This window comes from Apteryx mantelli, chromosome 1 (genome assembly GCF_036417845.1).
Source record: "Apteryx mantelli isolate bAptMan1 chromosome 1, bAptMan1.hap1, whole genome shotgun sequence".
Lineage (NCBI taxonomy): Eukaryota > Metazoa > Chordata > Aves > Apterygiformes > Apterygidae > Apteryx > Apteryx mantelli.
In genome coordinates, this window is record NC_089978.1 from 88,842,639 (window position 1) to 88,864,941 (window position 22,303).

Below are 22,303 nucleotides of genomic sequence, written 5' to 3' on the forward strand. Positions count from 1 at the left end.
AGTTGCATACGCCAGGTCTCTTTAGACAGCCCCTGTACTACAGATACATTTCTACATTACAACCTTCAAAGGCCTAATTGTGGCCAGAAAACTTGTGGGAGGTTTTTGTTTGCTTTTCCTTTAAGATAAGGGGGGCCTTACTGCTGTTTTTAACATATAGCGCTCAATAACTCAAGTAAATTTGAAGGAAGAGATTCTGCTGAATAGGATGTAAAAGGAAAATGCCAGTAACTTAGTAGTTTTTAAAAGCATCAAGAAAAAGGAGTTAGAAGGTTGCAACATATTTTAGATATCATATCATGTTCTCCTCATAACAGGTATTTGTATTTTAGACCTCAATAAAAGATGCCATCATAGAAGAATATGCACACAATAACTGTACAGCAAAACAATAAAACTAATTGTTTTAATGAGTTATCTTCGTATCCTGACAAAGAGAATGTAATTTAAACTGCCAGTGTCTAAGGGAGATAGCAGTGTGGACTTGTCAGGAACTCTTCTGTGAAAAATGAGTGATCATGGCAGGTGGAGCTCTGCTGAGTCCATAGGAGACAGGTAACTCGGTGTCCTGTTGTAAAACGTTGCTACAGATTATCGCATTATAAATTGGTGTAGGATAATTGAAACTAATGGAACTTTTACAACCTTTTTACACCACTTGAATGCTTGGTCCACTGGCTTCTAAAATTCTCTTTGGTGCTACAATGTATAGGTGAGTCCGATAAATTTCAGAGAATATGTCATATACATATTAAAAATAAGCACTTGTGGTGTGCTTTAATTAAATCAGGTGCCTAGATGCAATAAATGCTATTCCCTTTCTTTTTCATTTGTAGCAAACTAAGTACAGGGATGAGAATTTTTTGTTACGCTATTATCTCCAACTTCAGTTTACAATCTTTTTGTAAGTTGGGAATGCAATAGTGGGGAGATTTCCATTTGCAAAAGCAGACTGATATGTAGTGTTTCCCTAATACATGAAGAAAAGGACTTTGCAAGTGTCTCAAGACTGTGTCCTCTTCCTAATGTCTGCAGTCTTTACCAGCAGAAATCCAGTCAGTCCAAGAGACCTTGAAGTCAAATATTTAGAGGAGAAAATGGAGAATTAATTTGTGTAACAGAGGACTTTCTACTCTCTAATCTCTGTAAGGAAGGGTGTAGTAAATTTGAAACACTTTTCATGTATTGAGAGAGCACTTATCCTTCTCCTTGAATTAACTCATTCCATCACTTTCTTCCATATAGCATTCCTTTATTAGTATACGTTAAATTCCTTAAACTGTGTTTCTGCGCTGAGAAAAGGGTTTTTTTTAAGGTTCCATCTTTGTTCTTCCTCAGTTACTTCCATTACACATTACCTGGAAAATTCTTTGAAATTCTGGTGTGGAAGTTCCCAAGGAACAAACACCTAGAATTAGCATTTTTCACATAGCTTCGATACCCATCCACAAAACACATCTTAACTGTTAGCACCACAAATTCCACCAGTATCTGATAATCATTTTCATGCAACATTACCGTTAAAGGACATCTCCGTAATGCCTTAATCTTCAGCATCTTTTGATAAGCCATGTAGGAGTTAGTTTATTTATACAAATAAAGTCATGTTATTTTTTCTTCAGAGTACAAATCAGTATTGATCTGCAAGCTGTTTTGAAGTGATGTTCAGGAAATAAATGGAAAGAGGAAGCTTGGTCCCTTGATTCGTGCCCAGGGAAATGGGAAGCAGCCCTTCACAAAGCATTCACAACCCTCTAGAGCTGAGCACAGCTGGTCCTATAGCTGGAAACCACCTGGCTGCCACCGTGCGGTACAATACAGCTCCCTTTTTGAGGTGGTGGCAGGCGAGCATACTGATTTGGGAAACCCTAATCTAGTTTGCAGATGGGGCTGCGTGTCGTTGCCACACAACAAGGCCTACTTACGCTCTGGTCTGAAATAAGCAAACACAGAAGGGATTGCTGAATGTACTGCAAAAATGCAGAGCATAATTTGGTTGGCAGAATTTCTATTACTAATGATGAAAAGAATGGAAGATAACTATGGAGAGAACTGCTGATTGGCGCAGATGAGCTGAGAAGCGAGAGAGTTTAAGGAGCCCACCCCAGAGAACAAGGGCTTTGTATTAGATGGGGGAGAACTTTGCTTGAAATATTACATACACAGTGCAAAGAGGAGATAAAGAAGAGAGAAATACAGAAGAATCACAAAGAGCTCATATCTGGCTGCATTAGAATTTTATGAAGCTATAGATAACAAATAGGAGAAAGAAACAAATGTTGAATTCTTAAATTTAAAATTCTGTCTTAAGATCCCTGAAAAGTGGCTTTCCTATTACAAAATAAATTTTTCGGCATCAGCTACCAAGTTCCAACAAAGACTTTGGATTATCTGAAAATGGGAGCCTCTGAATGAACATGATTCAGTGCAAAAAGAATGCTTTCTTAGGCCCTATTTTATCATCTTGCTGTTGATAGTAAAGTATTAATCTATACCCTTAAGCAGATTATTCCAGTTAGCCATACAAAGCAAACCAATGCAACTGTTTTTCTTCTCTGTTGTGGTTTGTTTGTTTTTACTAGCGTAACTGATGGAGAGCCTAACTTATCTTTCACCTGTTAAACTTTTCCATTATTCTATTTTTTATTAGTGTCATTTATCATGAGTCAAAATTTTGCTTTGAAACAATGAAATTCCTATAAACTGGAAATGGTGATAACTCAAAAACTGCACTAATAGTAGGTGAAAGAAGTTGGGTTGTTTTGGTTTGTTTCTTTGTTTAAGAAGCAGATATTTTCATCATACTAGAATTTAAGGTGAAGAGAGAATACTGTGACTCCCTGGGCTTCATACTACAACCAGTGGACTTTCCCTGCTTGAACTGCAGCACCTAGTCTTGTAGCTGTAGTTGAACTTAGGCTTTCTTCTTGGCAGTCCCTCAATCTTTTGTACTAAGGTCCCAATACTAGAGAATACTCCACCATTCTTAGTAGGTTGGTCCAGTGCCTAGTTGCTCTTTCTGTTACAATTTTTTCACCCATTAGCCTGCATTTACATGGCTTCTATGTTGCACCCTTAGATATAACTGTACCTTTATTCTCTATGGTTAAAAGCCTTTTGTAGCCAAATTTTTATCTCCCAACATAGGAATTTACAAGTTATAATCAAAGCACTTTGTAACCTTCTCTTGCTTAAAAGAAAAAGACTGAGCATCCTGGGTTTGTCATCAGAGAGTGTTTTCATATTTCTTCATCATTCTCATAATTCTTTCAATTCCTCTGATTTTCCAACATCATTCCTAAAATATGTATGCCAGAACAGGACATACAGTTCAAGGAGCCAGACAGAAAGGTAATAAAACTGCCATGTTCCCATTCACTGCTTCTCTATTTAAATGTTTAAAAGACTGTACGCCCATTTTAACCACAGACTTGAACTGGGAATATATTTATTACCTAGTTTTGGTTTTGTTTTTTTTTCTACTGTTTCACTTTTCAGGATCACTGATTTGTTAGATTAGTGTTCCCAATCCAATCATTTATATTTTGCATTCTTTGTTCTTAAATGTATACCTTTGTGTATGGTTGGCCATGCTGAAACATCTGATTTCTCTATGATCTATGACTCTGAAGCATAGTGTACGACTCTGAAGCAAAGCATGAAATACTAGAGATTAAGGGCTTTGGGTCCTTAAATGCCCCCCTGTGAGTCCCAAGCCTGTAACGCTGGGGTCTGCTGTGCACTGAACTTCTGAAACCTTTGTTTTGAAATGATTTTTTTAGTATGCATGTTCTCTAGAAAATTTTTTAAAAAGAACACATTTCATTTCTTTCTTTTTTCTCTATATTCTTTTCTCTTTTTTTCCAAACATGCTGGAATGGAAACCATGCAGCTCATTCAGCATTCAGTTCTCAGTCATGTTATTCACTGGTCTTCAATTTTATGTTACCTTTATTCAGTGGTGATTTCATTTTTTTTTTTGAGTTCTTAAATAATCTTAAATAATCTTGGACTAAGAACTCATCCCACCAGTTAGTGATGAATGCACCTTACAATTCCAGGTCTCCTCCCTTTTCAGTTTTTCAGCCATTTATGTGTGCAGGTTGATTACTTTTTTACTGTGATCGTTTTCTGCAGAAAAGCAGCTTGTACAATTATGCTGACTTAGACTCCTTGCTATTACTGCTTTTATACACAGCACCATAGAAAATACAAATCTGTAATCAAAAACTACACTGATGAATTAAATTACTACAACAGAAATTGTATGTTATTGTCCTAACAGTAGTGGGTAGCATTAAAAAATTACCCTGGTAATTCAGAAGTACATGGTTGTTGTTTATTTGTTAAAAGTTGTCATTTGAAAGATGCCATCCGATTCAACGTGGGTTTATTGTATTCTGATGTGGTCACAAGAATATGCTAGTCTAGCATTTCCATGACTGTTGGTATACTCGATTTGCATAAAATTACCAGTTTTAGGAATTTTGTTATATCATTGACCTGCCATGACAATCAAGAGCTGTGTGGTCAAGGGAGTAGTTTAGTTACGGCTTTGAAAAGTGAACAGCTTTTAGTTAAATCCTCTGAATGTAACTAAAGTGATAGCTAATGTAAAAGCAATAGAAAAATAGTTTGTGTTATGTCTGTGAAGTGATCATCCCCTGTATCCACTTATGGTATTTTTAAAGCCTCATATATACTAAGTCTGTCCTCCACTTTTGTTTTGTTTTGTCTCCCGTTCCAGGAAATGGTTCCAGCATACGTTGATTTCTGGCCAAGTTGTTGGTTTTACATTCTATTTTTCTTCTTCAGTATTGCTGAAGAAATACCAACACAGACTGTTAATGTTTTTATTAAGCCAAGGCAAACTTTTTGAGCTATTGTTAATCTGTGTGCAGGCAGGTGTTCAAAGTAATCTATTACTGTAGATATAAGCGGTGCGGTTAAAATTGTCTTGGACCTTTGGGGCACAAGAGATGAAAGCTCTGACACACAATTATAGTTCTTTAAGTTCATTATACTATTCTGTATGGGAATTTCCTTGGTATGTAGCACTTTGTTTTTGGAAAAACAGGAAAATAATGTGGTTATTTAGGAAGCAAATTGTGTCATGAGTCAAAAGAAGTTCTGCAACAGATTAATAATAATATGCTCCTATCCAGATCGATAGAACTTTCTGTTAGTCTAGGAACAGCACCGCTATGGGAAAAAAAGGTTACAGCCTATTTTGCATAACAGGAAGTTTTACAAGAAAAAGAAGTCTTGCTTACAAACTGTTTTCAAACCTACACCAACAAACTTATATTACTGACCTTGTTCCCTCCCTCCCTCCTATACCCGTACCATGCACATAGTATGTTCACTTGCTCCTGTGTATTAAACAATACCTAATGACTTGTTCATCTTAGGAAAAGTAACTAAAATGTGCTTTCAGTTTCTCGCTTTGCTGATAACCAGCCTATTTAAAATTGTTTAGCCCAGGATGACAGTAGTTTTCTTGGTCATTTAAATTTTATTTGAAGATGAAGTGTAGCACGATGTACTCTTTAAAGTTCATACATCTGGAACAGGTGGTTCAGGAAGGGGTGCAGGAAGAAAGCAAAGTAATCCTAGGGATTTTGCTGAAGATGAAGCAGAGGATAGTTTTTAGGGATGCGTACATATGTACACACACACACCATCTTTAATGTTTCATTCTTACTTTAAATAAAGCAGGAATAAAATGAAAGCTGGCAAGTGTTTTTTTGCTGTGGTTGCAATGAAGCTTGTGTGCAGTTGTCAAATTTTTCCCTCTTTACCAAGTATAACTATCCACCTAGTTGGAGCACAGCTCAGTGATGCTTAGCTCACATAAATAACTGCAGTACTCATTCCAGTGAGCACCTACAGAGCACCTAGCACTCACCTTTCTACTTTGCCTGTGGGGACACATTGAGGTGTTTTTCCAGATATTTCTCCCTTCCCACCCCTCCAGAGAAAAATACAGGAAAATGCTTTTTAAAAGTTCAATTCAAGATGTATAAATTTAGATGTTCTCAGTACAGAGAACTACTAAAAGCTCCTTATTCTGAAAACTCAAAAAGCCAGCTCTGCATGAGCGGTTGGTTTTCTCTTACTCTTCCTATTCCTCTCCATAGAAAACCTGAAAGGAAAGAAAAAGAGAAGGTACTTGAACATAAAGTACCTACACTTCTAATGAAAATTCTTGAATTGAATAGGCATATATTCATGAAACCTTATAATTGTAGTACTCAGTAGCTAGTATTTAAGACAATGCAGAACATATCCACACGAGTTTCCTAATAAACCTGCACACAAGCTACCAGTCAATTTGTTGCAGAAATCTTCTGAATAGAAATGGCATCTAATAAGCACTATATACTGTAAAGTTATTTACCAAAAAGAAAAGCCCTACAAAAACTAGCAGTTTATTATAATTGTAAGCATTGCAGTACTTAATGAATTTCTGTTGGGTGACTTTTTATTATGAATATTTGTAATTAAACAAAAACAAGCTCATAGAGAAAAAAAAAAGTAATTGCACAGATTTTAAGTAGGTGTCTGAAATCTAGAATGTCATTTTACCATTAGAACAGATGGGAGTACATTTTCTTCTTCAAACTGTTTGAAGTCCAACTATGGCAGTATTTAAATGTCAAGGCTCCCTTTTCCTTTGCCTTATTCCTGTTTTCACAATTGTCTAGAGTTAGACTGGTAATTGCCATAGAACAAAAATCTAGCTGTTGATATCAAGGTCCAGTATAACCTAAAGGCATAGTAAAAATATTTTCCACAAGCATTTCCATGATTTTTGTTAACATTAAGATTTGAAGTGCTTTTTCTCCATGCTCTTTTATCCTCAGTTAAATATTTGTGTTAGCATAATACTAAATCTTGCAGAAATATTACAGAGTTGCAGGTCTCAATCATCAGCAAAGGAAATTTTAAACTCCTTCTTGAAAAAGTATTTGTAACAAATACTTGATTAAAAAATTATACTAGCTGAGTTAAAGTTCAAAAGCATTGGCATTTTTATATTTCCAGCTAAGAAACTGCACTGGATTTCAAATATCTGTCCAGAACTGAAATGAATTTCATGAAGAGTTTGTGAAATATTTCATAATTGTGAAAAATTTCAGTCTACTGAAGTTGCTTCATAAAATCTAAACATAATTGTGCATGCACTAGCTCCACTGTAAAGGTAGGAAAACACAAATCTCAACTGAAAGTTGAACATACTTCTGAAATTCCACAATGGGTGAAAAAAAATTTTCTTTGTTACCACATCTAGTTATTGCAAAAATAACTCTCTGAGACTGGACTTCAAGTAGGTTCTCAGGCACCTCCGTAGAACTAGCCCAATAGGCTGAGCTGCTGAGCTGCCCTAGTTTTTTTTCAAGTATTCGTGTGTTTATGAAACTCTAGCATAGCTTGACTCTGGTCAAAATTAAACACTCTGGGATATCCCTCTCTGGAGGTCACTGGAGCATTTACTACGTTTACATCCCTTTCTTCTGTAAACGATGCTGGTTATATCGCATCTTAGTTTTTGTCACCTTCTTATAGGGTTGTAGGAGAGCACATTGGCCTTTACTACAACTTCAGCAACTTGTTCATTTTCCCATCAATGAGTATGGAACAAGGCAATAAGGCTGCGGATGTTGAACAATATCTAAATCCACATATGTGGAAATGGAAGGAGCTCGGCTTGCTGCAGTAGAAACAGAGCTGAGAATGCTTATGAAATTATAGCATAATCTGATTTGGAGCTCTTTTAGCGGAATTAAAGTCTATTCAGATGCAAAGGTTCTGCTAAAAACTTTCATGTAATGCAATGCAGAGTAAAATACCCAACTTTGCTGTGGAGGCATCATGAACACTTAGTTTTTATTCTTTTCTTATATCAGCTTCCTCTAGTAGAGTTCAGTTATAGAAGGCCTTTTGCTCTGAGAGACTACTGGAAAGAACATCAATTAAAAAATTCACTAAGGGGAAAATTGGTGAGAGGAAGAAACACAATGGAAAATTCTTACCTATTGCTTTCATGACTCTGAAACGCAGTCATGCTCCACAGCCACAAATGTCCCATTGGCTGTCAGCAGCTTTGACTGTGTAGACGTGTAGAGTTTCTTTTAGTTGGAGGCTCTTTGTGATTTTTTTTATGTCTGATTCAGACAGAAGAGCAACATCTCTGAAGTTATCAAGCTAGAAGAGCAGTTCCAGCACTTGGCCAGCTTCTGTACTCCAAAAAGAAAAAATCTAAATGACACTGTATGCATTCTTTCCTTAAAATGCAGCACTTTATTAAGCTAACAAGTACAAAGCAAGTAATAAAAGTGCACAATACAGTCATACAAATAGCCTAGACTGTGAATATTAAGCTGTTAAAATCAATATAGAGACTTCATCTAGACCATGAGCGAAATGTGTGCCATATAAAACAAACAAAATGTTGAAATAGTTAAGCAAGGGCAATAAGCAAAATATGCTTTACTCCATCAGGCACTTGAGACAGTTGAAAGTGCTAGCCATAAGATTCTTGTGATAAAAGGTAGATCTAGGTATTGCAGCTGGGTTTGACAAAAATCTGTTCCCGATTAAATCTTCTTTTACATTTTTGAAACAAAAAGCAAGAGAGAAACAGCATATGAATTCTTTGCTAATGGAAGATAGCAATTGTATTATTTTTAGACTAGCATAATCAACACAGTAACACAGAAACCTCCCGAGTCTAGTCCACTGCTATTGCAATTAATCACGTTCACTTAATCCTATTCATAAATGTGTTAAACTCCATCTTCAAACATGGCATGAATTGCTGTTGCTGATGATGGGACCAGCAGAAGGTGGTAAACTGAGTGAATGGATGGCTGGCTGGCATAATTCAAAGAGAAAATGTTGGACAGAGGAGAGGAAAGAGAACAAAAGTATAATCAGACTACCAGCAAGAGAAAGTCATCACTCCTCATGAGTTTGCTAAAGAAAAAACCGCAAATGTCTCAGAAAACTGTATAAAGTAATATCAAAGGTTAATTCAGCCTGGGAGGGCCTCCATCCCCTGCTCCAAGCAGGACCAGCTTTGAGGTCAGACCAGGTTGCTCAGGGCTGCATCCTGCCGGCTCTTGAAAACCTCCAAGGATGGAGATGGCACAACCTTACAGGGCAACCTACCGTTGCTGCCCAACTGTCCTCATGGGGAAAAGCTGAAGCTGGGCAAGAAAACAGCAATTTCATCAATGACTAAAAGAATAGTAAATTGCCTAGATTTAAGGCATTGTTTCTGTTATATCATTGCTGTTTAGCTAAAATCATCTTGTGAAATTGCCTCCATAATATCAGATTTGTTCTGCCTGTTGTAGACTTTCAGACTTTTGAACTCAAGTCTTAAGAAAGTGGATGTACATATGCAGCTTTTATATTTGAGTTCTGGTTAAGCATACGTTTTGTGAAATAGTAATATTTTCTCTCCTCAGGAGAGAGTGCTAAGTTCTTTTACTTATCGGGAATTATACCTGCACTGTCCAAAATGAATATCATTCGCATCACAGATGGGAGAATATTTTCACATCGGCATTGCTTCTCTTTGAAAAAAGCAGTTCATACAATGAGCTTTCTCTGATTGGGGAAGTGGTTGGCAAAAGGAAATTTGAAGGCATTGGATGTGAGAAATTTTACTTCTATTTCTATATACTCTGTAATTTTTATTAAAATCCAGAGTAACTATTGCAACAAAGCAAAATGCCGTAGAGATGGGGTGAGACTTGGTTTATGGATCATCCTGAAGCACAATTGGGCACTTTTTTGGAAAACTTTTATTTTAAACTTTCTTTGCTACCTTCTTTCCCATCTGACCATGAGGGGGAAAATGGCCTGTTAGTAATTTCTTGCCATGACGAAGCTACGGAATTCTTCAAAAATGAGAGTTACTGTAAAGGTCATCTAGTCCAACTCTGCCAGTATAGATTTATCCACTACAGTATATGATCTAATGCTCTGAAAGTGTAATTTTACATTGTCAAGAGATGTAGATCTATAGACTAATAAATCTCCTGGCTCAGAACATTTCCTAATTTCCTTTCACACGCCTATTCTGTATTTTTTATGTTACCTATTCCAATTAATCATTCCTGGTTGTATCCTGCTGTTATTACCTGATAGAATGCTTCTACTTTTGTAGGTATTAACATTGTTTGTGTGCCAGCAAGCTATATTACCTGTGGTTAGAGCAATCACAATAGCACAGTTTAGAGATTTTTTTTTTGATGTAGAACAAATGATATAGTCCCTCAGTTACTCCCTTTTGGTAAGGAAGAGATTAAGCATGGCATATTGTATCACAGAAGTGTATGTTAGGCATTGCACAGAGGGGATTCAGCTTGATTTATCACTGCAATATGGTGGGGAATGTCATATCTATAAGAAGTTAGATCTAGACCCTGACTTCCCAGCTGGCTTCTGCTTGTGCTCTTTTTGCACAAGGAAAAGGAAAATATCAGGATTATGAAAGCAGTGAATCAAGGACATCATTGACTGACCTGCTTTGTGAAATTTGACAGTATACAAAAAAATCCCACCTTGAATGGTGAAAATATGGGTAATTAATTGGGAGCAGATGCCCATTTCAGAGTACAGTTTGATCAAAATGCTTTGACAAGCAGCACAACTATTTCTGAACAAGAGCTTTTTTCAAAGTAGTGGTTTTGACTCAGCAGGGGTCTCTGATCCCTTCCTCTGCCCCACTCACTTGTCCATGGCCTGTAAGAGCCTCGTCTTGTCACATAATGTGGGAGACTGTACTGTAACACCTGGGAGGAAAATGGACTCTTTGCAGCAGTGTGGCTCCTGAACAGAAGCTGTTTTATTAGGTGTTTCTGTTTTACTAGAAAGAAGTGCCTGTTGCTTAGCACCTGATCTGTGAGTTAGCCAATCCATCTCTGCTACTGTACTGGGGGGGAAAAAAACTCATATTTTCACATAGCGATGATAACTGTCTTTTGCCCACTTTCCAAATATATACCTTTGCTCTCAGATTAACCCTAGCAGATAATATTTCTAACACTAGAAGATGGAGACTTTAGAATGAAGTATAAAACTGATTTTATAAGCTGGTTTGGTACCCATTAGGTCACCACAGCCAGCACAGAATTAAAATGTTTCCCCACTTTCTGAGAAGTGCTATTTCATCTTATGCTTAGAGGAAATTTCACTACATTTGAGCAAGTAATGTGACTTTTATCCTGGAATGAGCTGGTCTTTTTCTACCTTAATTCATAGGACCAATGGAAGTTGTTTGGTATGGATTTTAATAGAATGTGTAATGCCTGAGATACAGTTGCTCTTTCCTTCTTTCTCCATGGAAATTTCCTCTGTGTTTAAGATCCTGTTATTTCCTTTAGTCAAGAGCTACCTGAGTTCAGCACTGATGTGTGCAACTGTTACTCCAGCTGTTACTGCAAGCTATTCCTGGTAGCATGGTGCAACAATAAAGAGTCACAAAACACTTCTTTCTGGAAATTCCATTTTAGTTCTGAAGGATACAGATGCAGCAAAATCTCCAAGCCTTGGAAATGATGATGATAACATATCCTTAACAGTAACATAAGCAATAGATAATGTTTTCTTGTGATGAATCGTACAGATATTTCACTGCTTAGAAAACAGAAAATTTGTTTTCAAATGTTTTGTCTTCTGAAGTTGAACAAGAAGAGCATTGTGGTGGCTGTGATTTGTCTTATGCCTCTTCTTTGCTATGACTGCTTCTTTCACACACAACTGTGTGCTAATTTCCTGTTTCACTAAAGCCTTTGTAAACTCTGTAGCTCCAGAAAAACATTTGTCTTCCTCAGAAAGGATCACTATTTAAAAGTACAATTTTCTGTTCTATTGAGTTTTTCACTGGAAACTTAATATTTTTGAAAGTGAGAAGAAGTTTTCTGTTTCCTTTCATGAAAGAATATTATATCCAAATGCTAACACAGAATAGTTTGCAAGAGTATATCTTCCTGATATTTACATCCTTAAAGCAAAAATCTTTTTTCTTCAGTTCTGCCCTCATTCATTACACAGCATGTACGCCCCCTGCACCTTTCTCTGTCACACAGGCTGAGCAAAGAGGGATCATGCTGAGGGGACATGTTCAGAAGTGTCACTAGCTGCTGCTACAGAAGGAGCTGTGTATGTACTCTTTTCATGACAAGCACCTAGGCATTGTAGTGGGCAGGGAGCCCCTTTTCTTGGCATGGCTCTAGTCCACATTAATCCTTGAGTTATAGTGTCTGAATCTTGATAATGCCCATACCTATAGGGTGGGGGTATATTGCTCAGCATTTGTCCAAGTAAAGGAAAGGAAAGAACAAGAGGTGCAGACTCTTCTCATCATGATATTTAAGTTCTGTTTTCTTTAGCAGCCCGGTTCTGGGCATCAAACAATTGTCATCTAACTTTGTTGCTGTTGTTAACAAAAAGTTTGCCATTCTTAGAGTTGAGGGAAGAGGATTTCAAAGGTAAATCCTCAAGGATCCAAAACCAAAAGGCACATAAAACAAAAGTAACATAGCCATAGGTATTTTTTCACTTATTTAAATCTCTTGGTTTCTCAGCCAGCTTTATTCTGATCTAATGATTTTTCATGTAGGGAGATCATGGGCCTGATGCAAGATTTTTTGAATGCCCTGAGGCTGATGGTTCTGGTGTTTTAGACTGATCTAAGTTTTCTTTCTGGTAGTTCCAGGATCAGTTCCATGTTGTACCACAGACCACCTGTATAATTTAACACAGGTCACTTTGAAAATAAGTTTCTCTTAGATCTGCTTAGAGAGTTTTATTGTTTTATTAGTCAGATAACTACAGAGGGAAACCTACCTTTACTGTGAATAAAATAGAAATATTCTAAGCAAAACTAGATTTTTCCTGAAGGAAACTGCATCTTTTGAAAGAGGTTTGTTTGACTGACTGATATCTGCTAGAAGGGCAACCCAGCAGGGCATAAGCAATCCATGAGGTTTCTGGAGTGCATTGATGACAACTTCGTGATACAAGTGATCAAGAAGCTGATGAGGGGAAACCTCTGCTGGACCTCCTACTTACAAACAAGGAAGGACTGCTTGGGGATGTGAAGGTCGGGGGCAGCCTTGGCTGCAGTGAACATGAAATGATGGAATTCAGGATCCTGAGAGGAGGGAGCAAAGCAAAAAGCAGGATCATGACCCTGAACTGGAGGAGAGTATCCTTTGGCCTGTTTGGGGACCTGCTTGGAAGAATCTCATGGTATACGATCTGGAGAGAAGAGAGGTCCAGGAGAGCTCGTTGATTTTCAAAGAGCACCTCCTCCAAGTTCAATCCTCCTGGAAGCTATTTCCAAACATATGAAGGACAAGGTGATTGGAAGCAGGCAGCATGGATTTATGAAGGGGAAATCATGCTTAACTAGCCTTCTACATGGAGATGAATGGCTTGGTAGATGAGAGAGCAAGGGTTGTTATTTATCTTGACTTTAGTAGGGCTTTCAGCACTGTTTCCCATAATATCCTCATAGACAAACTGATGAACTACAGGCTAGATAAGTGGACAGTGAGATAGACTGAAAACTGGCTGATTGGCCAGGTTCAAGGCATTGTGATCAGCAGTATGAAGTCCAGCTGGAGGCCAGTCACTAGTGGTGTCCCCCAGGGGTCATTAATGGAGCCAATACTGTTTAACATCTTCAGTAATGACCTGGCTGATAGGGCAGAGTGACCCTCAACAAGTTTGCAGACAACACAAAACTGGGAGGAGTAGTTGAAACACCAGAGGGTTGTGTTGCCATTCAGAGGGACCTTGACAGGCTGGAGAAATGAAACAAGAGGAACCTCAAGAAATTCAGCAAAGGGAAATGCCAAGTCCTGCATCTGGGGAGGAACAACTCCAGGCACCAGTATATGCTGGAAGACAATTGGCTGGAAGGTGGCTTTTCAGAAAAGATCTTTGAGGGTCCTGGTGGTCAAGAGGAACATAAGCCAACAATGCTCCCTCACAGAAAAGAATATTAACAGCATCCTGGGCTGCATTAAGCAGAGCGTTGCCAGCAGGTCAAGGCAGGGGATCCTTCCCCTCTACTCAGCAATGGTGAGCCCACACCTAGCATGCTGTGTCTAGGTCTGGGCTCCCCAGGCCAAGAGAGACATGGACATACTGAAGCAAGTCCAGCAAATGGCCACAAAGATGACTAAGGGCCTGGAGCATCTCTCATATGAGGAGGGGCTGAGAGATCTGGGACTCTTCACCCTGGAAAAGAGAATGCTCGGGGGGATCTGGTCAATGTGTATAAATACCTAATGGAGGAGGAGTGAGGAAGGCAGTCAGGTTTCTTCTCAGTGGTGCCCTGTGAGAGGACAAGAGGCAATGAGCACAAACTGAAATATAGGAAATTCCATTTAAACATAAAAAAAAAATTACTGTGGGGGTGGTCAAACACAGGAACAGATTGCCCAGAGAGATTGTGGAGGCTCCACTCTTGGAGATATGCAAAACCCAACTGGACACGACCCCGAGCTGACCCTGCTTTGAGCAAGGGTGTTAGACTAGACAATCTCCAGAGGTGCCTTCCCACCTCAACTATTCTGCGAGCCAGTGACTGGTCTGTTCTCTTCAATAAGAGTAACAATCTGGGAATTGCTCTGGGCTAGAATATACCTAAATTAAATCAAAATAAAGGGTTAAATACTATTCTCTGACTGCTGATAGTTGTTTAGGTTTCTTTTTGCTTCTTAAATTAATGCAGTTGAAACAGATACTGTGATAGAATGACTGATGTATCTTGGACTTTTGCCATTAGAGAAGACATATATTTTTCCACCCCCCCCTTTCTCTCTTAGATTACTTACTGTCAATAAAAGCAGTGTGGGAGGTACCAAAATTACATGTTTCACAGTAGATGCAAAGCAGAAGAATGATCTCAGAATAAATTATTCTAACGAACAGCACTTGTCTAGTTTAACTTTTTATCCTCATTTGCTTCAGGCAGCTATAACAGTGCTGGAGTCCGTGTTCTGTCAGTAGAAAAGACTGTGGAGGAATATGAGAACTCTGGTTTAAATTTGATATTATTCAGAAGATTTACTGCTGCTATATTTCAGTTAGAGAGTCCCGTGACTTAGTGGATAAGAAAGAAAAGCTTTCCCTGGCAGGGGAAGTAGGGCCACTGTATGATGTTATTTTCTCAGCATGGCCTGAATATTTAAAAAAGTTTTTCATTTGCCTAAGTTTTGCGTATGCCTGGTAAGCCTAACAAATTGCATGTGTTGTGAGGTTGTGCTCGGAGCTCCCAAACATAGAGGAACCCAGTTAGAGCTGTGCCCATGCATGATAGGCGACATAGCTGTGTACTGTAGATCTAGTGCTTCCTAGAAGCCTTGCATAAAGCTACTCTGGGGAAGGGAGAGAAGGAGTAGAAGTAGGAATAGGAATAGAAATGGGAGTAGGACAATTGACTGTCAGGTAGAGGTAGAAAATGTTCTCAGCTGAAATGGACTTTATGGCTGCTGCTAAGGAAACCAGTGGCTTGCCAGCTTTTGCAAATGCATTCACTAGTCCTCAGTGTGGAACGGCCTTGCAGAGGAGTTCTAGCCTTTGTGCGGGTCTGAAAAAGCAAAACTGAGGGAGGAGGAGGGGGAATATAATATGTAGGGTAAAATACCAAACCATGAATTCCGGGATCAGTTCTTCCAGTAATGTTAATATGTCTGTGGCTCTCTCAACTCATTTGACAGAACCAGTGATTCATGCGTGTCTGTTTGAAGTAACTGTCATTTAAATGACAGATATCTACAGAATATTTAGTATAGGGATTCTGCCTTCTAGCTGACACTATTTTGTACTACAAAACCTCACATTTAGAAGTGTGTTTATATGGAACATTCATACTGTGTTTTAGTATTATATTTCTTAGGTGGAACCTTAGTGAATGCTGTACTTTTAAAACCAGGTGTGGCATTTTATCATACAGCGTGTTCAACAGCGGAGAGAGCTGTGAAGAGAATGCAGAAGGATCTGTTACCAAAGCATCATAAGGTCAAGGTTTGATTTAGTAAATTTTGCTTTCTGGGAGGCACGACTGAAGGTTTCAGGGCATTGTTAATCAACTGTGGTGTCCTTTGCCTCTAAAATCACTTTTGATTCCAACTCACCATTAAGTTATGCATTACTCAGATATGATAACTGTTTTGTGACCAGTCTGTGACATGAGTTCAGGAAATATTTCTAGATTGCTCTTCATAAACTCATTGCTGTGGTTCTGTACTATATGTTCTCTCGTATGGGCCATCCCATTTAATGTATTTGCATTTTACCTACCCAGAGTGCAGCCCTGCTTTTAGAAGAGTTTTGTAAACTAGAGCTCTTGCAGCATATTAAAATTACTTTATTCACAACTTAGTGCCATTTGGTACCATTTTTTGGCACCAAATTGGTTGTAGCCACAGATAAATTAGGAAATGTAGAATATAAATAAAAAGTGATACTTATAAAATAAATAAATAAATGAACAAATAACCAGCAAAATGTAAGAAGAAAACACAAGACAGTCAGATTTGGAATCACAGAGTTAGCAATTACAGGAATAGTAGTATTTCCTAAAATGTTCCATGTGACCTGACAAAGCAGGTTTGCCAAGCATGAGTTTTTTTCTTTTTGGCCTCTGAAGTCCAGTCAACACAGAAAACAATTCAAACAAACCAGTGAAACCTTTTCATTAGATTTTGCCTTTCTAAATAGGGCCATAACTTAGAGCATAGTCTTTTCTTATCTCTCTTTTTAGTAGGTTCCCCATTGAGCATAATTTCACCCTTAGATGCTTCATTTAACCCTTAGTCCTTATAACTGATTTTGTCAGAGCATCAACTCATGCCTCATCTCTTCTCTCCTATGCTAATAAAAATCTGTAACACAGCTTCAGCTTTTGTTCCAAAAAATGCCTGTAGATTCTCTGTGTGGAATGAGCTAGCCTTAAGACCTAGCTAACCATAAAGAGTAATCTTTTTGCTTATTGTGAGGGCCAAACATAATACCTGGATCAATACTTGGCCTGGCTGTAAACAAAACAATTATCTATTGCAAATGAAATTCTGCCACTGACTGGCAGGAGTTTTCAAACCTTCTGAGCTGCCGGAGGTCTATTCTCATCACACCTTTGAAACATATTCCTCGAAAACTCTATTTTGCACAAACATCCATGAAAATAATGAATACTGTTCATCTCTTAATGGAGACTAAACAGGATGGTAAACAAAAAGTTTTTGGTAAAATACTCTCTTTGACTCTTAAACATGGATTGTTCATACTGAGGCATATTGTGACAACGCAGTGTAAATGGCTTTGACTTTTTCCCCTTTTTCATCCTTTTATCTCCAAAATTTTAGATCTCAGCCCGCCCCATATGGAGAAACATTTATGTGTACTGTATCAAAGCTGTGGAAATAGAACATTGCCAATGTGCTCAAAATATCGAGTGTAAGAGAGTGATCAGATAAGCAACAGCAATTTTCTTTTTTTTTTCTAGATACAGGCTTTTCTATCAGCAGCAGAAAGTTCTAGTAATCAGAAATGTAGCTAGCTCCTCACCTGAAAACTAGAGAAAGTTATTTTACAGCAACAGAGAGGAACTGTCTGACTGTAAATAGTTCCTTAGTGTCTAAACTTGCAGCTTGAGAAAAATTGGATTTGACTTGAGCTTTCAAAAAAAAACAGGTAAAATACCTGCCAATTTCCTTCCCAGCCTGAATGAGCTCAAATTCACATAAAAGAGTTATGGAGATTATTATTTCCATAACCTACTTCCCTCTTCCAGCTTTCCAAAAATGAGTGAGTGGAGCATCTCTGAAGAAAAGTGAAGAGACAAATTAGCATTTGGAAGAGGATACTAGCAGCCATCAAATTTAGTGCCAATCCAGATCTTCAGGGGAGTTTCAGTTATGTTTTTTTTGTGGTAGAACTACAAATTCTGTAACTGTAAATGTGTCCACATAGTTATTAGAATATAGGTATTTTGGGACATGGATGTCATGATATGTTGGTCACATATGGAATTTATATTAGCTCTGAAGTACAAAGAGCTGATCTTTGCTGGAAGAGAAATAATTTGAGTTTACAACTCTTTGGACTTCCTCCTCAAACTCTTGAAGTCTGACAAAATAACCAGCCTTCCCAAATCAACACTTTTGATTAACCAATCTAGTTGTCTTCCACTTTTCCTTTAGGCACCAACTGGATTTTCTTTTGACTAAGCAATGTTCTAACTGTCATCACAAAGTGAGAGTTTTATCAAATATTCATCTATCCTGATAACAGTTTTTCTCCAATGTAATATAGGTTTTGGAAGATTAGTTTATTAAGTTTCCTATTTGACATGAAACAAATGAATTAATTAACACTTTTATTTAAATAAGTTTTTCCAAATATAGAGCAATCAAATTACTACTAAGTAGTCCATAATAAATAATCACATTTTCAGGCTTTTGAATGCTAATGACTTGCTATTAATCTTGTTTGCCTTCTGATTAAATATACAAGGGGCTTGGTACCAACCAAGGATGAACACTTTATCCCTGAAGCTGAAAGCACACAAGAACCTGCATAATTTCAAGCAAGAGAGAAAAATCTAATATCCTCATTTCTTGGAAGTTTTATGTTGTACATACTAAAATGCTGGTATGTGATTGCATACATACAGACATTGCTGAATAAAACACCTGTATATGATTATTTTCTTGCTAAAGGAACAAATATGGTTATACGTTGTTGGTGGCCTCTCTTGTCAGTGCAAACCTCCACCTGGAAATTTTTTGATTACGTAGCTACATCATTGTGCTATATTCCCAAAAGAAAGGAAAGGCATATCCCAGGGCTGGATACTGTTTCCACTGGTGCAGTCTTCTGATGGGCTTTCAAAATCCTTTCAATCATTTTGGAGAGTGCAAAACTAAATGCAACCCACATAACAAATTTGGTAATGAAGAGTTGCAGGAAGAACAGCTGTTATGGCTGTTCAGTGCATAGTGAAATTTCCATTGACTGATGCAGTCAAGTCCTCAGAACAGGTCAGACTGAAATATCATCTAGAGGTAGGCTAGCATGTTTCTTTTAAAAAAAAATTTTTTTTAAACCTTAAACATAGAAAACTCCCTGTTTTGAATGATATTTTGTTGCTCTTCAAATACATGTGTTTTGGAGGCTGGTGATAGCAAAAGTAGACATATATACATATATATCAATGTTTCTTTGATGTTCTGCTTATACATGCATCTGTCAGATGGTGTAGTTTAGTTATATTATTAAACATGACAAGCTCAAACATCACATATCACAGGAGAAAACGACTGCGTTCAAATAACTGAACCTCAAGGTAATACAGGGAAATTTTGATATACATTAAACATCAAGTGATGTTGGCCTGCTTTTGGAGAATGGAAAGTTTTGCTAATTGTGTTTTTGTAACTGGATATTGTATCATTCAGAATATGAATAAACAGTTGCAAATTTTCTCAAGGAGTAACAAGTTCCATTCGGGCTAAGGTATTCATCTCTTTCATCATTTCATTGGCAGTTTTGTTTCCATTTTTTTCATTATTTTGAGTTACTAATAACTTTCTTTAATATAGGAAGCTGTTTTCCATTTAATTTCATGCTTGCTCTCAGGATTAGTAGGAGAGATGAATTCTTGGAAACTGGGACGAATGATGTATGTGAAAACAGTTGCTCAAAACTCAAGATGTATCAGAATCAAAATGTAGTGAACATATGTTGAAATCCAGCCTCACAGGCAGGTGATTAAACAGTATCTTGCAGCAAACCATTGCTTTAGTACAAATGAATTTCTGTGTTTTGATGTGGAGCCATATTTTTAGGGTTCATGGTATTAAAAAAAATTCATTTCTGTTATTTCCATGTTTGCCACATCACAGCTTTAAATTGTAAAAGGGGAAACACTGTGTTGGCCAGACATTGGGACAGGTAGCTTAAGAGGTTGTGGAAACTTCTTCCATGGAGGTATTCAGATCTAGGCTGAAGATTACCCTGAAGAACATGATCTAACTTTGGAGTTAGATCCAACTTCAAAGCAAGCCGTGCTCTGAGCAGGAGGTAGGACTAGACAACCTCCAGAAATCCCTTCCAAACTACATCATGCTGTGATTTTAAACAGCATTGAGAAAATGGGAATATGCAGTATCTGATAACTAGAGAGGGGCTGCACATTACATAGGCTGTTGAATTCGATGATTTCCTGAAAAAACAATAGAACGAACATTTTTAGACTTCATCCTCACTTGCAGTTTTTTGGAGTTATATGTCATGCAAGTTTGAAACAGAGTAGGGCTGACTAATGCATATAGCTTATATATCTTTTGTGTAAAAAAAATGAGCCAGTGTTGTTTTTGCATAGAACAAACCAACCTGAAGCCTAGAATCTATGTAACAAAATCTAAAGTGTAAGTGGAAATCACTGAAGTAAGGTGAATGGTTCCCAGGAACTTTACTCAGCTGTAGATTGTGTCCTTAAATATCATCTTATTTAAAGGTCTAATTCAGAACAATAAGTGAATTCTAATAAAACCCTTCTGTTTTGCAATATGACTTAATTTATGGAAAAATGGCTAGACATCTAAATTACATGCTGTCTTCCTATTAAAAACTGATACCCCTTCATTATGCTTTCTTCCCCAAAACTGACTCAGAAGTTGAGAGATGCAAGCTCACTTTTTCAGGTTCAATTTACAGATGAAACATTTAAAAGAGAAGCATTTTCATATTGTTCTCATATCTTTCCAGTATCACTTATAAGAAAACCAAGCAGAAGTTTTCCTTTTCTGTTTTGGTGAGTTTCGACCACTTTGAATTAGGTTAAGATTTTCAAAGCTTCTGAGAGGAAGAAAGTTATTTACACCCTTCTGCCCAGTCATTCTCTGCTATTTCTCCATGAGCCAAAAAGCCCTCTTTTAGTCCTGTACAAGTAGAAATATTTAATTCAACATAAGTTGGGACAGCAGTGGTGTCTCAGCTTGCTAAGAGCTGCACTCAGTGAATTGACACTAATAGAGGAAGAGAAGGAGCGAGCCAAAACAAACTGGCTCCATTTTTGTTTCCGACGGAGATCCATTTTAACCATCTGAGGTTGCAATACAGTTGAGCAGCTTTCCTCAGATGCAACCCACAAGGGAGCAGCACCTCTACCGAGACTCTTAATTTCATGATAATACTCTTTATTATTGTTGTATAGTTGGTAACTTATCCCCATGAATATGATGTTAGCATTTGCTGCTTGAAAGCAAGCTGTGACTCACAACTGTGACTTGAGACATCCCTTGGAAGCTGAGCCACCATGGCTTGCGTGTGAGTTCAGATGAGCAGGGAGCGGAGGGAGAAAACAAAAAGAAACTGCAGATCTTTACACCGAAGAGAGCCTTGTGAGGTGAGGTGAGAGTTTGCCTTATCAATTATGAACAGGTTTCAGACTCACAGGGCTGTCAGTGCTTTCACTTAGATTTATTTTTAACGTGGCACAAAAGCTTTGATTTTTGTATTGATTCAGGATAAGCTAAAGTAAGAGGTTTTAACACTCAGACACACTAATGTGTTTTTTTTCTTAGTTTCACCACTAATATTTTTGTCTATCTATATATAAAGCTAAAATTCAGAGCAACTGAAACTGTGTTGTTAAAAGTTTGGAGTGATTAATTAGAGAATTATTTTTTAATTCATTGGAATGATGATGATTATCTGAGTTCAAGTTTTTTAACAGAAATGACCGTGAAGCGTATTAATATGTATTGCCATTTTTACTAAGCCAGGATGCTAAGCAAAGGAGTAATTTCCCTCCTATCTTTTTTCCAAGGCAACAAGTTGATTCATGGGGTTGGATCAACTGGAGGTAAACACATTCAGTCAAAACCTGTTAAAAAAGAAAATTTTGGGAGATTTTTCCCAGTTGCCATCTGCCTGAATTTTATTGTTGGTGTTTAAAATTTTAGACCCATATAATCATTTCTGAGCAAAATGTTTGATATCCTAAATGCCATCATAAAAATGCCTTCACACTTTCATTAGGCAGTGAACTAAAACAATATGCATATTTTTATTAGGATCTATTAGGATTCAGCTTAATTAGACCATCTCTTGGAAATACAAGAACTGTGTACAGTTCACTCTCATACTAAACAAAATGAGACATTTCTTATTAACAGATGAAGAGAAGAGTGACCATTTTGGAGAGAAACTTCAGTTGTCACTAGCAAACTAATTTGTGGTCTATTTTAATATGTTTCACTGTGAT

General features: G+C 37.5%; 1 protein-coding gene across 1 annotated transcript in view; it reads left to right on the forward strand.

The window, feature by feature from the left end:
- The window catches only part of CNKSR2 (connector enhancer of kinase suppressor of Ras 2), a 219,863-nt gene that overhangs the window by 136,347 nt on the left and 61,213 nt on the right, over positions 1-22,303 (forward strand). The window lies entirely within an intron of this gene.